This window comes from Ursus arctos, unplaced genomic scaffold (genome assembly GCF_023065955.2).
Source record: "Ursus arctos isolate Adak ecotype North America unplaced genomic scaffold, UrsArc2.0 scaffold_13, whole genome shotgun sequence".
Taxonomy (NCBI): domain Eukaryota; kingdom Metazoa; phylum Chordata; class Mammalia; order Carnivora; family Ursidae; genus Ursus; species Ursus arctos.
Genome location: NW_026622797.1, coordinates 58498709 through 58515727, shown reverse-complemented (window position 1 = coordinate 58515727; position 17019 = coordinate 58498709). Strand labels below are relative to the sequence as shown.

Genomic DNA, 17019 nt, shown 5'->3' with positions numbered 1-17019 from the left:
TAATCTTTCACAGTCCTGCTACAGCAATGTTCCTATGCTAAGTTATCCAGAGAAACCCTAGATTTCATTAGCAGCATCCTCTAGCACCACCTCCAAGCCTCACCTACTTTTCTCCATTCTGAATACTTTTCTAATGTTTCTTCTTTCCACTAACTAGATCCTTCTTGGACAGCCAGCGTCAGCAATAGCTGGGAGCTTGTTAGAAATGCAGACTCCGAGACTCCACCCAAAACTGCTAAATAAGAATTCACTTTTTGGGGTGCCAGGGTGGCTGGTTGGTTAAGCAACTGCCTTCAGCTCAGGTCGTGGTCCCAGGGTCCTGGGATCGAGCCCCGCATCAGGCTCCCTGCTCAGCGGGGAGTCTGCTTCTCCTTCTTCTGCTCCCCCTGCTTGTTGTCTCTTTCTCTCTCTCTCTCTCTCCTTCTCTCTCCCTCACTCTCTCTGTCGAATAAATAAATAAAATCTTTTAAAAAGAATTCACTTTTTATCAGGACTTCCACGTGATCTCCCTGCACCTAAAACTTTGGAAGCCTGTGCTCCATTACGTACTCCCTATTCCTAAACCCACTTGGCCCTCCTGAGTTCTCTCTCTTTCTACTAGCATCACTGAAGGTTTTCTTAGTGATCCTGCCCCAATTTCAGTCTCAAGTAGCTCCCTTTCTGCTCTATCTCTCACAGTATATGAAGCTGTATATAGGAAGACATTACTTTCCTCTTTTGGCTCTTGTGCTTTTCACTATCCAAGCCTACCTAGATTTTCCCTGTCTCATTCCTTATATTTGTAGCTCAATGAAAACCAATTAACTGCTTGTCTACTCTGTGCTGGATCCTGAGCCAGGTGCTATAGTCACAAAGGTAGGTGAGAGACAGGCCCTGTCCTCCAGGAGACGCAGTCTAAATGGGGAGAGCTAGACTCTCTTCTCATTCACCCTAACAGTGGGTTCTGCTGTGAGCTCTCCAAGGGCACCCACACTTGAGAAAAGGGCTTCACCAGCCAAAACGGAGCAAAGATGACAACAAACAAATTATAGCTATTAAAGGTAAAATCAAATTTCATTGTTAATTAGGTAACATACCTCCCTCCCCTTTCTGTACTTGGTTAGATGGTCAATGCCCAAAGCATAGACACCAAACACCCTTTTCTGTCCACTACACTTTCCTGTTTCTTCCTAAGAAAACATTCGCCAATACACACAGACTCATCTGACATCTTATCAAAGCAACGGTAGGGAAACAACTGCACACCCTAAAGTCCTTGGGGTCGGATCTATCTCTTAGCCTACTTTCACTGAAACGACCACCCAAAATGTGAGCATATGTGGGAGACTACAGATGCTGCAAATTCTTTGTAACTCCCTCCATAAAGGTGTCATTTATTAACCCTCCCCTTGCCTCTGGCCTGGCCCTGTGACTTTCTAATGAAGAGACATGACACTATGCCAGTTTCAGGCCTGAACCTGGAGAAAGCCTGAGAACGTCCATCTTTGCTCTTTCCGGATCCCTGAGGCACCATGTAGGTAATCTGACCATCCTGGTGGAGAAACTCCACGAACTGGTGAGGCTCTGAGACTATGGAGGGGAAGGCAGGCTCAGCTCTCCCAGCATCCCAGTCCAGCCTCGGATGCTCCCGGTCCCACTTACCATCTGAGTGCGGTCACATGGGAGACTCCGAGGGACATAAGCAGAACTGCTCAGCTGAGTCCAGTCAGCCTACAGAGCCAAAAGAGAACTAATAAATTGGCCTTTATTTGAGCTACTAAATTTGGGGGGAAGGTTGTTACACAACAATAAATAACAGAAACAATGTACTTCTGGTAACTCGGGAATGATCTTGGAATCCCAAGACACCAGCCTTGCCTACTAGAAATCTGCCTCATGTGAGAGAAAATAAGCAACATGGCCGTGTGACCAACCAGTGGTCAACTGCTGTTTCAGTTGTGGTCCCACTGCGTGTGGAAGAGCACGAATATCCAGCTAGAGGAGGACGATTGATAAAGGCCAGGAAGTCAGGGTCCAGCTGTACTTTCTTCAAAGTGAGGTGATGACTGTTCTCACGTATGACCAACCAAACTCTCAAGCAGCTGAGATAACCTGCCACCTGCCCCCATAAACTATAAATTTTGTCGCTTTCCTTAATGTCTAAACTCCCAACTGCATCACCCTGCTGAAGAGAAGGAAAGTCTCTACTAAAAACAGGCTTCTTGTAGAAATGCCAATATCTTATCAGGGATCATGCATGAGAAATGTCTGCAGATGTCTGCAGAGAAAAGGGTTGGATCTCCCAGAATCAAAAAGCCCCAGCAACTTTTTCCTGATCATCAAGCGTGCTCACCCCTCAGGTGATCACCATCCACTCGCTTCCCGATGCTGACGGGGAGCAGCGCTCCCGAGACCTGACTCATTGTACAACCGTGGGTCATGAGGTCCCAGAGAGCAGCAGGGTGAGTGCAGAGCGGAGGCCGATCCGAGGCTGACAGACCCAAGATGCTGGATAAAGAAACCAGCCGTGGGCGCCCATCGGCACCCCGCCATCCGCAGACTTCCACTGTGGAGAAAAGAGCAAGGGGTGAAAGAGAAAGCTCCACGAGAGGCCTGGGATGTCCCAGCATCGATCTCACAGGAGACACGCGGAGAATCAGTGGGGGTGGTTTAACTGCATGATTGGCTATAAAACAGTCAGCACCTAATGTACAGTTGGCAACGCCCTGGGAAAAGACACATATAAAAACCCACATCAAGATATAATCAACTAAAATTAGGGGAGCAATTAAAGTAATTAGGGCATATTTATATGAAACTTAATGTTGCCATTACAAATTACGTGGAGGCAGAATATTGACGGCCTGGTAGATGCTCGCGTGCCTGCCCCGCTGGGCGGCCCTGGCTGCATTTCTCTGCCGCCTGTGCCTCTGTGTTCTCGTCTACTAAGCGAGATACCAACCCCAGGTGTCATTAATTTTAAGATGCATGTGTCATGCAAATGTCTCACATTTTAACATCTGTGAAAAAAACAAATCATCGTTTACAGTGACTTGCTCTTAACTGGTAGTGTTTTTTTCTTTCTTTCTTAGGTACATAAAATGATGGTGCATTTAGAACCCACGGCATCTTAGACGTGATGAAGAGGTAGGACCTACTGTGTTAGGTTGTGGAGAGGATTAAAGGAATTAATATTGGTTAAAACGTAAAACTGCCTTACAGGGGGCAAGGGCTGGAAAAAATGTGAGTTATCGTAACTGCTACCAAATGGGAGATTTTTGCAGGTAAGTGCCCATCTCGACAGGAACAGTCAACTGTCTGCTAGAGAGGGGTGAGCAACACGGACGGGCGGTCCCAACCAAAGCAAGTATGTGCCTCTCTTCATTTTGCTGCCTGGACTTCACATCGCCCATCCCGTCCCCTCCACAAGGGCAGGGCTCCTCAACTCTGCTTTCTTAGAGGAATCACCTGGGGAGCTTTTTTTTTTTAAGATTTTATTTATTTATTTTAGAGAGAGAGTATAAATGGGGGAAAGGGGAGAGGGAGCGGGAGAGACAGAACCTCAAGCAGACTCCACGCTGAGCGCTGAGCCTGATGCAGGGTTCATTTGAGCTCACGACCCTGAGATCCCCCTGAGCCCAAACCAAGAATCGGACGCCTAACTGACTGAGCCAACCAGGCACCCCCTGGTGGGGTGCCAGTGCCTATGACATCGCCCCCCTGCACGCGTGCACACACACACACACATGTGCACACATACACACACACACACATCCCTGTCACTGGCCTGGGCTAAGACCCTGGCATTGGGGTTTTTTAAAAGCTCTCTAGGTGATTCTGATGTGCACCCAAATGGAAAACCACTGCATTAAATTACAAGGTCTTTGAGACTAAAGGTCTTTCTAGGAAGAAAACCAATGGAGTGCCACAGTCAGGGTCCTGGACTCAGCCACACATGGGTTCAAATTCCTCCTCCTCCCCCTGACTGGCTAAGTGACAAACGGCTTAACTTCTCACAGCCTCGATCTCTTCATCTAGAAATTGGGAAGAATGCCTACCTCATAGGGTTGCTTAGGGGATTCATTAAATATCACGATAACAGCTGAGCACACACATTTAAGAAATCAGTTGTTGTTAGTGTCATTTGAGCATCTACCGGGGAGCGGGGGTGCTTAAAAATATTTGTTGGTTGGGATTTGGAGACCACAGAAAGCCTCTCTCGTGGGAAAGAAGGGCAGGGAGAAGGAGGTGGTCAAAGGGTGTCGGGGAGGGCCATCTCACAACTGAGCCTAAGCCTGTCTGAAGCTTGCATCATGGGCACACAGGAATAAACGCTCTCTGTCCACCAGTAGGGCAGCATGCCTCATGACGACCCATGAGGGAACATCCTCAGCCCAGGAGACATCGCCACCTGTCCCGTCTCCCATGTGTGCAAACTGGCAACTAAGCCGCATCTGATAACTCGGGCAGAGGCACAGTCTGAGGACTCTTTCAGAGAAGGAGGTTGGAACAAGAACATAAATCCTGAATGCAGGTCTGTGATGTTCCTTTCCTTGGGAATATATCCCAACCTTGAAAGCTGAGCAGACAGGAAGGCCTGGTCCGCACGGGCCTCCCTATCCTGCCTGCCTGGGCCGGGAGACCACCAGCCGGGACTTGCCACACTCCATCGATAAGCTGTACTAACAAGGGTACACGAGAAATGTGCAAAAGCTGTGCAGGGAAAGGAAACCTGGGCCCCATTCCTCCCATCAGCATCAAATGTTTATTTCTTGGCTAAGTAGAAGCTCTGCGGAGGAGAAACCAAACTAGAATGGAAATCATTTGCTGCCCTCTTGTGGGTGACTCAGTAACCTTCCCCTCTGCTTTTCAAGACTTAGAGACACGTAAAAGGGGGGGTGGGGAATAGACATGATGTCCAGAAGCCCTGCTCGCCTCTGCAAAGGACCTGGAAAAACTGCATGTCTGCCTGGTCCCAACCATCCCGTGTGCCAGGAAAGCAGTCTAGTTCTGGCCACAGCCTGGGGTACTCAAAGGAAGTCTGGGTACATCCTTAGCCTTGGAAGGGGAAGGAGGAGAAACAATAAAAGGTCTGACTTGTCATGGTTTATAATTTTCCTATGGTGCAAATCCGGATCTGGGCTCTTGACCCAACCCTGGATCAGTCAAGGGGGCTGGGGTGGGGACAGAGAGCAGGATGAGGTATTCCAGGACCAATTCTGAGAGTTACATCTTCTCTAGAGTAGCTGAGATCAGGGGCTTAGGCCTGTCATCAAATCCTGCACCACATCAACCAAACCAGGCTCTAGGGAGCAGGAGGGGAGGGGAATTCACACGGAGTGGCCCGGCAGGGAGCAGATGCTATGCCCCGCACTGCAGCCCGAGTCTCATCCCGAGGGGGCCAAGCCAGCCTTCAGCCCTTCAGGAGCGAAAAGGATTTTTTGTTTTGTTTTGTTTTTAGGAATGGTGAAAGATATCCTCCCTAGCTTGGAATATATCCAAAATGTGTGTTGAAGTCACAGGCTCTCTGGAGACTACCCCATGCTAATGAAAGATTTAAGATTTCCCTGTTAGCCGCCACGTAATTTGCAACTTAACTAGTGACAGATAAATGAACCAGAATGGATTTAATTATTACATTCTTAATATATACATGAAATTTCAGAAATCTTACAGAAATGCAATCGCATATTCTAGCAATCTAAGGAAAGAGGAGAACCTTAATAAAACAATACTTTATTTACTATTATCTTTTTATGGATATGTCACAATGCAGTGGCTCGAACACTAGGACTGGAGCAATCCTTCTGATCCCAGGGGTATGCACATTAGAAAAGCCTGTTTTGTGAACATCCTCCATCCCCAAATCACATTGTTTTATTCTAAGGCTAGTCCATGCAGAAATCAATGAAATTTATTTTTTTGTTATATGGTTGACTGTCCTAGAATTGCATAAATACGGCTTCATATTAACAATCCCTCCATTTGAGGAATCAGTAAACACATATCTAATTGCACCACTCACCTATCTAGAACCTCTCAGGGCCCCCCAGGGTTCTAAAGCTGCGCTCTCCAATACAGTAGCCATTAGCTGTGTGTGTCTATTTAAATTTACACTTTAATTCATTAAAATTAAAGACCTCCTTTGCACTAGTCACATTTCAAGTGCTCAGTAGGTACCCATGGCTACCATATTGGACAGTGCAAATGTCAAACACATCCGAGATCACAGAAAGTGCTCTTGAATGGCATTTTTCTATAGGCTGGCTAAAAACCTTTTGCAAAGCAAACAAGGCTCTTGACACCCTTAACACCCTCTTTGCCTTCTTACTCTGCTCTCTGGCCTCTCTCCAATCTGTCCCACTACATGGTCCCCTAACCTACCACTTATGCTAATCTCCCTGGGACGGCTCCCCTGTACTTCCCACCTCCACTCCCTAGTGAATTACTACTCACCCTGTAAGACTCAGGTTCAATATCAGCTCCTCCTTGCAGTTTCCCATGCTCCACCTTCCCCTTCCCTACGACTATAAGGTTAATTGGCCTTTTGTGAGTAATTCCATAACTGTTTATTATTTTTATAAAATATTTGTCACTTGTTAATTTTTCTTAATATATTTTACTGATACATACTATAATTATAAAATATTTTCTTATCTACTGATAATTTCATCTTTAGAAGTTTTATGAAGTAATTATTTTAACACTAAATGTGAACTTTGATCCCACCCTAGTTTGAAATATAGTTCTTAAAAAACACCTCCTCTGTCTTCAGGGCTGGGGTGATTTGGAAGAATGAGGATTGAACCAGGGAACAAGGAACCTGGGTCAGAACCTCAGGAGAAGCCCTAACTACCTGTGTGATCCTAGACAAGGCACCTGACCTCTACGTGTTCTCCTGTTTCAAATGCAGATTTTGGTCTGCTGATCTCTGAGAACTCTGAGTCCTTCCAGGACCTGTGTCTAAGGAGGGAGCCAATGGGAAAATGGTGGACAACACGGGGCAGTGAAACTGGGCGGGGGGGGGGGGCAGGGGCGGGGTCAGAACCTCCCAGTCTTCATTATGAAGCTTTTGGAAACAAAATCTAAATTTCTACCTATTCTGCACATATCCATACCAAGCTGGGTTACTCTAAGGACTACTGCCTCACCCGCACCCCCAGAGCCGCCAGATTCTCAGAGCCATGTCGAGTCATCACCTGACAGCAATCTACCTGGGGCTGGGCTCTCAGACTTGCTGTGTTTGTGATTCACTTACAAATACCGGAATTATCGGGGATATGGAAAGGTACTATGTGTCCTTTAGTGTCAAAATGACACGAAACAAGTCAGATGTCACTAACCCCCCAAATCAATACATGGCAGTCTCTGGAGACGTTCAGACCTCTGCTCAACCGTCATCTTCTCAGAATGGCTTTCCCTGACCGTGCATCAGGCCAGTCATTCTCCTTCACACTACCCCATTTTGTGTTCTTTATAAAACTTACTAACTTACTTCAGTTACCTGAAACTATCTTTCTTGTTACCCTGTCTGTAATGTGCCCACGCACACACTGAATGACAAGTCCCCCCAGAGCAAGACTGTATCTGCCTTATTCACCATAGCTTCCCTAACCCCTGAGAATGAGTCACACACGGTAAACACAGAATAAGTATTTGATGACTATTTGCTGGGCAAATGAGGTCAGCAAAATGACGGCAGAATCACCCCTACAGTAAAATCACATTTGGTAGTGTCTTTAAACCTGCCACTGTTCCCATGTTTGCCCTTCAGCATTGCATAGCTGTTTGAGAAAAATCTCTTTCCTGTCCTGACCTTGCTGTGTTATATACTAATGAGGCTCTATTCTCCCATGTTCCAGTGAACACATTCTCTTCCTTTGGCACTCTCTTTACACTTTGTACTTTGCTATGCCCTTGGTAGGCATCGGTGGGGTTTACCAGCTTAGACTATTTCCTCTTTGCTAGGAAATCAGGGGCTCAGGAGCGGGGTCGTGTATATGTAACAAAACTTTGTACCTCTGACTACGTGACTCAGAGCAAAGTGAGACAACCGAGAGTGGGGGAAGCAGGAACAAAGACAGCTCCAGGGACCTCAGTGGCACCCAAGTAGGATCAATCAGATTTTTTTCACCAAGAATCTTGAAAGGTAAAATGAAAAAACCCAGATACGAGGAGTCACCAGTCTCTAGAAGACATTGAACACTTACCTGTAGAATTGCCCATTCCAAGATTTGCTCACCCCATTCTTCCTTTAGCTCTGTGAGATATAAGGGTTTTTGCAGAGACTTATTTATTTATTTTAGAGGGGAGGAGGGAAAGGGAGAGAGAGAGAGAGAGAGAGAGAGAATCTCAAGCAGACTCCCTACTAGTGTGGAACCCTACGTGGGGCTCAATCTCACAACCCTGAGATCATGACCTGAGCCAGAACCAGCAGTCGGACGCTCAACTGACCGAGCCACCCAGGTGCCCCAGGCATTTTTCTAATTGATTCTATCACTTGTCATCAAATGAACCTTAACTGATACAAGCAATGGAGTACTCCATTCCACTCCATAGCAAGTGACACTGTCACAACACCCTATCTGGCAGATATCACTGTGACAGTACGGGCATTTAGTTGTAGTTAAAATAAACTTACACCTTGATCGAAGTGGCCGCTCGCCAGTAGGAGGCTGCTGGTGCACTGTGAAATGCAGGAATGTGGACAAAAGCTACCAACCCAGAAAGAACCCAGGTTGCTGGGGAAAATGGTACAAAACCAAAATGATCAAACTTTATGGGAATAGCGATTAAGACATAATGTTATAGTCATCTACATAATCAGATATGAGGAGCTGGAAAAATCTGGCTTGTTGGCAGTGTAAATGGAGGAGACGCAGGGTTTCAGCTGAGTCTAATCTCCCGATAAGCCATCATGATGAGCACTAATAAACTGATCCCATTTCCAGATCTCAATAGGTAATAATGACACTGCAGCTTGTGTGGATTAAATGTTATTTGAAGTATGGTGTCTAAATCTGTTGTCATTCTATAAGGATGACACTGATTAGAGATCACCCAGGGGAGGGCTCTAAAGCGGTAAGAGACGGGTAAACCATGTGACATGAGGAACCGTTTACAGAATCAGGGATGTTTGGTTTACAGAAGAAAAGGCTTAAGAGAGTCCAGTTGCTTCATCACATATTTAAAGAACAAGCACATGAAAGAAGACCTTCATTGAAACTCAGGAGACAGAAGTAGGAACAGTAGAAAAAAATTGGAGGGAGGTAGAATTTAACCTAAAGAATAGCTTGCTATCACAATTTTCCAACGATATAATAAGCCACCCAACCAAGAAGTAGGCTACCCTTCCTGGAAATATTCTCAAACAAGCTGTTTCCGGCTAATTTAGAAAGTGCTACCGCGTTGGATGGATGAGTGGCACAGAGGACATCCCAGTCCCTTGCAAGACAAAAATGTGGTGCTTCCTGGGAAGATCCTCTCACTCACTGTCTGGGTGACTTAAGCAAGTACGTTAATTCCTCTTGGGCTTTTTCAGCCTTATCTATAAGAAGGAGGAGACTAAATTAGACCCTCCCTCAAATTGCAAAGCCCTGTAACTCACCATGGAGAGGGAACAGGACAGCGGAGGAGGGAGGGTAGGTTCAGAGAGTAGGAAAGAGGAGGGAGAGAGAAAGGAGGTTGCCTTTACAGGAAGGAGGAGAGGCTGACATTTGTAATGGGAGAAAAGAGAAGGAATCAAAGGGAGGAAAGAGAAAGATGAAAAGAAAATGAAGGGGTTCTGCCCTTCCCCAGCCCCTCCTAGGCCTATTTAGTAGCTCCATCTCCACCTTCCTTATTGTTCAGCTGTTTTGATTAATTTCGGCTGGCATTAACGTAGAGCATGTGGTTAATACCATAGTTTTAACTTCCAATTCAATTTTATTACTGAAGGTGTCTTTTTTTTTTCCAAACAAGGATTTCTCTGAGACGCATTGCATGTTCCTTTTATATTCATCACATATTAAAGTTTCCAGGAGCCCCTAAATTTCCCATTTATGCTGATGCTCCCATTTTGGTATGCCGAAGGTACTTCATTGCCATTCGTTATGAATGAGCTCCAACAGTATTGCAACAGCACTTGGCAAACAGCTCCTGACTTTCAGGTGTCATTACATGCAAGTTAAACTAAATGGATGAATTTTTAGCAGGAATAATGTAGTTCATGTTGACATTATTCACAGCTTTCCCAAGAAGACAGGTATTAATCAGACAACACTCGTGTAGGTCTCAGTATATAAATATTTGGGCGTCTGGCTAAACAGTGCCCTAACCTTTAAAAGGCATATAGACCTTATGCTTTAAATAGGATCATCAGTATAAAGGGCAATTTAGGACAAATAAAAGGAAGAATTTCTTTGCACAGGAGTATGGATGTATATGGAACCCATTATCTCAAGAGTTTAAACAGCATACAAATAAAAATAAGTCCCCAAGAAGCATCTCGATAAGTCAGTAATCACAAAGTTCTGTGAATTCTTCCTCCAAAATCATTCATGAATCCATCTCGTCCCCTCTACTTCCACTGCCTTTACCTTGGACAACATACATTTACTGAAGACTCAGAGGAAATTAAAAAGGAAGGAACAAATTTAGAAGACACTCTGCTCTTCCCTTCTAATGCCCACTGCTGCAGGATTCATCTTCCTTTATCATCTTGCTGGTCTTCCACTTGAAAGTCCTCATTGCATCCCACACAAAGTCCAAACTCCTCCTTTTGGCCCCCGCCATGCTCTTCCAGTGTCTTGCACAGATCTGGTTACAAACTCACTTGCCACTTACAACAGGACCCCTCCACTGCGTTCGAGCAGTCAGGAGCACAACTATAGCACCCAGCACAGAGCAGCCAGACCTCAAAAGCATAGATTCCTACTATTTTTTAAGTCTTAGATTAACCCTTATCTTAAACATAGGCAGAATCAAAACACAAATCATTACAACGTCCCTGAATCACAATTCAGGAATAAACCTCTATGAAGAATTTACCCTCCATTTTTGGTTTTAGATGAGAAATTTTGGTAACCAATCTTTCCCTGGGCACCTGGGTGGCTCTGTCGGTTAAGCATCCAACTCTTGATTTCAGGTCAGGTCATGATCTCAGGGTGGTGAGACCGAGCCCCATGTCAGGCTCTGTGGGGGGCATGGAATCTGCTCAAGGTTCTCTCTCTCCCTCTGCCCTTCCCCACTCCATTTCTCCCTCTAAGAAAAACAAAGACAAAACAAAACAAAACCACTAAACTTTTCCATCAAATTCCACTAGCTTTCCATAAGGCCAAGGCCTCCTACTAGTCAATCTCCAAGCCAGGCCCCTTGACAGCCCTTACGCACTTGCCAGATACCTTGTCACATCTATGTAGTTTATATTCCCGTATAAAAAATGATCTTATTAAGTCCCTCCAAATCACTAGCACAGCACATCACTTGTGCTCACAAGGTGAGCCATGATTATCCATTGACCGATTGATTATATGATTGATTTTTTTATGTGGATGTTAGTTTCATCCTAGGTTACTAAAACAGAAGGACATTTGGAAACATTCCTACATGCCAAGGGATAAGTTCAGAGTGCCTCAAGATCTGAGGGCAAGAACAACCAGTTCACTGGACTAACAGAATATTTCACTCTCTTATTTTGCAATGATAATGGAAGAAATAGAAGCCCATGAGAAGGAACAAGGAAAGGTGCAGTTGCTTGGAGCAGAGCCGCTGTGGTAAGAGCCTCCCACATCTACCCTGTGAAAAGACACCAAAGTCCTGCCCATTTAGGTGAGGACATCAGTGGCTCTCCACAGACTTATGACTATCAAACCCACGTAAAAATTATCTGGTTCTCTTTCACATGTATATGCTACCTTTTACAGGAAGTAAAATTGGGAATGTACTCTCACCTTCTACTGAGTCCCCAGGACAATAGGCTCCAACTAATCCCACTCTGCAGCGGGGACTCAAATCACTGAGGCAGGTCTAGCAGAGGTGGGGGAAGGGTGAGGGTAGTTTCCAATCACCGCCAGCTTAGTGAATGGGGTTTGGTGGAGAGCTCAACATTTTACTGGAAAGGTCTACCTTTCAGCATTAAAAGAGGCAGCTAATGGCACCATCTTACTTTGCCCAAGAGGACTTTTGGGAAAGTGGTAGATTCCAATCAAGGGGAAATGGCAGAGTCATAAAGGATGAGCCAGGGGAGATGCATTTGCCTGTGTCATGGGAACCACCAGATGAAAGATTTCTGGTACTAGGAGGTCTCCAGAGTTTCTGTGAACACGCCCAGCACAGAGTCATCTTTAAACATCTACAACTAGGGGCACCTGGGTGGCTCAGTTGCTTAAGCAAGAGTTCTGGGATCAGCCCCACACAGGGCTTCCTGCTCAGCGGGGGGCCTGCTTCTCCCTCTCCCTCTGCCACTCCCCCTGCTTGCGCTCTCTCACTCTCCCTCTCTCTCTCCCTCCCTCTCTCAAATGAAGAAATAAACAAAATCTTTTTAAGAAAACCATCTACAAATATCTACAAACATTTTGGTGGCAAAGTCAAGTTAGACATGCTTTCTTCTGCCTTCTCTGTTCTAACCCCATAACGGCCAGAAGTTACAGCTAGCCAATGCGTGTATGGAGTAGGGAAGGAATAATGAGGTAGAGGTTGACAGAAGACACAAAATAAAGGTTCCATGCTCTTCTGATGGAGACTCAAGCAAAGCAAGGGAGCAGCTTCCCTGCTGAATGCAATTCAGGATTTTGATTATTACACAACTGCACATATTCATGACAGAGCTGCCCCTGCTTTGAGAGACTAAAGAGATCCCCAACTTTTCACTATCCAAAAGTAAGCAGATAAACAATGAGGCTTCCTAAAATGTCATCCAATATAGGGGGCAAACTAGCCCTACAGAGACTCACTTTGCAGGGGCAGTTGAAAAACCAATAATAAGTTGCTTTATAATCATACCTGACATGTCTGCTTTTAAAGTGCTGGTTGCCGGGTTGGGTGGCTCAGTCAGTTAAGCGCCTGCCCTCAGCTCAGGTTATGATCCCAGGGTCCTGGGATAACACCATATTGGGCTCCCTGCTCAGTGGGGGGGTCTGCTTCTCCCTCTACCTCCTCCCTGCTTGTGCTCTCTCTTTCTCTCTCTCTCTCAAATAAGTTGTTAAAACACATATATATAATATAAACATATATATTAATATATTAATATTAACTATATGTATATTAATATATTAATATTAACTATATGTATATTAATATATGTAAAGTACTGGTTGCATATATAAGACTGTATAGGAAAGAGAGCTAACAACAATAGCATGAGTTCAAATTCCTCATATCAGGGAAGAGTTGAAGCAGGAGGAGGACAAAGTAAAAAAAGAAGTCTTATCTCCTACCTACGAGGGATTTCTCCCTCTATTTTTGTGTGCGGAGATCGGGCTAAATCCATACATGCCAACACTTAAGCAAAGAAAGTATCACCAACATCACTCTGCTTCCTATAGGATGCAAAAACTGAGAGCTAAAAGGAATACACTTCCAAGGCTCCCAAAGAAAGCCATACACAGCTTTAATGGATGTAGTCTTATTCATAAGTTAAATGCACTGTAATACATAGAAACGGTATAAAACAAATAATAGGTGAATGTACCTCACACTAGGGGCTCCAACACAAGGTTTTATTGGGCAGCATAAGACTGCAGGGGTGGAGAAAAACACAGTGCCCACCCTGGGCAGGATTTGGGATTCAGATCCATGGTCTGTGTGTGTCAAGGAAATGGGAGCTATTTGAATTACGGGGCTATAACTCCATCGAGAGATCCTGAGGACTGCATAAACCACTTGAGCTTACAAAAATTACTACCCCATATTTCAGTCACCTGTGGTTTGTTCTATGAGTAATTTACCAGCTGCCTCTGCACAGTATGTCAGGTCAAACTTCAAACTTTGCAGATTTCTTTGCAATTTGATCTGTCTTTTACTGGAGAATCTGTCCATTCCTGTAACCAATCTTTACTGAGCATTAACTACATGTACCGTGTTGTGGGAACCCTAAACCCTTACAGTTATCCAACACCAGAAATCAGACATCCTACAGCCAGCTAAAGAGCCCTCCCTGGGGAATAAATACCCCATGAGTGAAGCAAATGCTTGAAGAGGGTGCAACTCCACGCGTTTGTGGGTGGCGTTCCCAGAGTGTTCCATCCCATCTAAGAGTTTCCCGAAGCTAACATGTGCTCCCAGGAAAAGCTGCTGCACAGTGACTTGCAGAAGCTGCTTTTAAGGAGAAAGGGCTTGATCTAGCCGATGCTAAGACATAAGGAACATACACCCAATCAGCCCATACCACCTGCCCCCAAGCAGCTGCTGGAGAGCCTTGTCCTTCCCTACCACAGATGGGTGCCATGTCCATTTTAACCCTTTCAAGACACCTCTTTGCCTCCTTTATCCCTTCTGTATTAATGGTATTTACCTGTGGAGAGGGGATCCCTGACAGTGAGGGTCATCTCAGAAAGATGAGGCTCCAGCAGTACCCTACGCTTATCACAGCTCACATCACGTGGTCTCTGGACCACCATTTTTAAACACCCAGACTTCTGAAAGTCTTTTTCACCAAAGAAAGACACATTTCCTCCTTTCTGTGCCAGAGAGAGGGCACATCTGGAAGTGTGACGAGTTGGAAAGGTAAGTTATAGCTTCAGTACAGCAAAAGCAGGAGAACAGGACAGAGGCACAAAAGGCTCCCTCTCTCGCATTCCTGAGCTGGTAGGACTCTCCCCACCACAGGGTCTAAGCCACCTTATTTGTCCCTTTCTTGTTGTATCAGCACCTATCTTTTACCAGAGTTTTATGTCTTACCTGCCATTGAGAGTAGTCAGTGTCTGATTTATCTTTCTATCCCCCACCATGTCAAAGAAATGAAAGAGAACACCTTTCTCTTTGGCTGTCTCTCCTTGGGGGAAGTCTGGCGAAAAGAAGGCATTCAGCAGAGAGAACAGAAAAAATCAACTCTAGTCAACCATTGGTTATCTATATGAATAGAAGAGGGAAGAAAATGTCAATAAAATTTTTTTTTTACAACAGCCTCATCCCTTCAGTGTGGAATGACAGGAAAAACAAAGAGGCAAATTCATAGTTTGGTAGCTCTGGAGTTTGGTGTGTGAAGACGGGAAGGGCGGCGGTGGGAAATACGGCACGTGAGGAGGCAGGTTCCAGGTCACGGAAAGCCTTTCCTGCCTGTCCTCTATGCTGAATGCTACAGAAGCCACGTGGACACTTTCCCTTTTCGAGTAGCTTGGCAGGCTCGCCTCGGCAGCACAGATACTAAAACCGGAACGATACGGAGAAGATTAGCATGGCCCCTGCACAAGGATGACATGCAAATTCGGGAATAGCTTGGCAGCAAGGCGGAGAATGGGTTTGAGGGAGGCGGACCAGACAGAAGGAACCTGGGTAGAAGGCGGCAGCCCGGAAGCTAGGCGGAGCTGAGGAGGAGATGAATTCAAACTGGCTGCAGAAGGCAGAATCCACAGGACTGGGTGACTCCAGGGGTCTTGCTTAGGCACTGAGAGGCTCAGAAACACAGGGGGAAAGAGGCTTGTCAGCTCACATCTGGACAGATGGAGAACGCACGGGCGGCATCCCGTGGGCATGTGTACAGGAGGGTCTGGGGGTAGGGGCGGGCAAGTGTGCAGCATCTGCTTCTAGACGGGGGCCAGCAGTGTGCACGGGGAGCTCCTCTGGGCAGCAGGCAGGAGCAACCCTAAGAGCCCTGCCCCTTAGGGTGTTTTCTCCTTCTTTTTCAGGCCTTCCCCCAGGAATTCCCTCTCTAAGGAGTCAAGGTGAATGAAGTGTGTGGCGCCAATGGCCATGACCACCAGAAGTGAAGTGCGTGAACCAGGGATGACCCACAACTCAGCCCCCACCAGAGAGCCAGGCTCTGCCTGAACACAGATCGAGGACCGGTGACAGGTCTGCGTGTGTTCTATAGGAAGCAAGGCCGCACGGCTGGCTGAGAATGATTCGGCAGAAGTTAACTAAGTCAAGGCATTTCGGCCTCAACACAAGCACCCTCCAGCCTCACAGCCTTCCCCTCAAGAGCTCGAGCGGTCTAGCGACGCGCCCACTAGACTGACGCAGAGCCGGCGGCGCACGGCGGGCTCAACGCTAGGCTCTTAAACCCCAGCTCTGCTATTCCCTCGACGGAGACCCGGGACAAGTCAGTTCACCTCTCTTCGCCTCAGTTTCCTCATCTATACACTAGACATGGTGCTGACGGTGATGATGCTGAGGAAGGCGGTGGTGATGACGGTGGCAGCCGCGGTGACAGTGACAGTACCTGTCCCGCTGGGTCGTTGTGAAGATTAAACAAGTTAAGGGACGTGGGTTGCCAAGAACACCACGTGCGGCACAGAGTAAGTGATATGTAAATGTCAGCTGTCAGTAGCTGAGTGGGGCACGGAATTCCTCCTTCCGACACGATGCCAGTCCACAGAGCAGGAGGCGGACTCAGTGTTGATGGAGAAGTGGTGTCCAACCGTCGGGAATGAGGAAAGGAGGTTTGACCTGGAAGGTACCGTGAAGATCAATCCGCAAGACCCCTCGTTTTGTATATGAGGACACCAGGTGAACGGGCCAGGGAGTGACTGCGCCAGTGTCCTAAAGCGGTGAAACATCATACAAAGGCAGGTACTAAAGATGTATCATCTCTCTCCAGTCCATTTGCTTCCACGATTCTTTGGGGGCTGCAGCGTCCCTTTTCCCCCCTTCACAAGTTCCAGTCCGGCATCTCCTACCACTTCCTCATGTGTAGGGTGGCTAACCCCAAACACCACTTTTCCCCCACACCGGTCCCCTTCTCCACATTTCCTACACCTGGCAGCGGGAGTCCCCGGTCTCCCAGCATTACCTCCTCACCTTGGTCCTCTCCTTCCCCACATCCAGGAGTCAGCATTTCCTTGCGCTCTGTGGCTGGCGGCTCCCCCTCCCGGTTCCCCCTGCACCCCTGCCCCACTTCTCGCC

The 17019-nt window shown here is 46.4% G+C and overlaps 1 non-coding gene across 1 annotated transcript; it reads left to right on the top strand.

The window, feature by feature from the left end:
• Positions 1–15299: 15299 nt before the first annotated feature.
• On the top strand, positions 15300–15404 carry LOC113264866 (U6 spliceosomal RNA). Its single transcript, XR_003319855.1, has one exon. It is a non-coding gene; the product is annotated as a U6 spliceosomal RNA (small nuclear RNA).
• The last annotated feature ends 1615 nt before the right edge of the window (positions 15405–17019 follow it).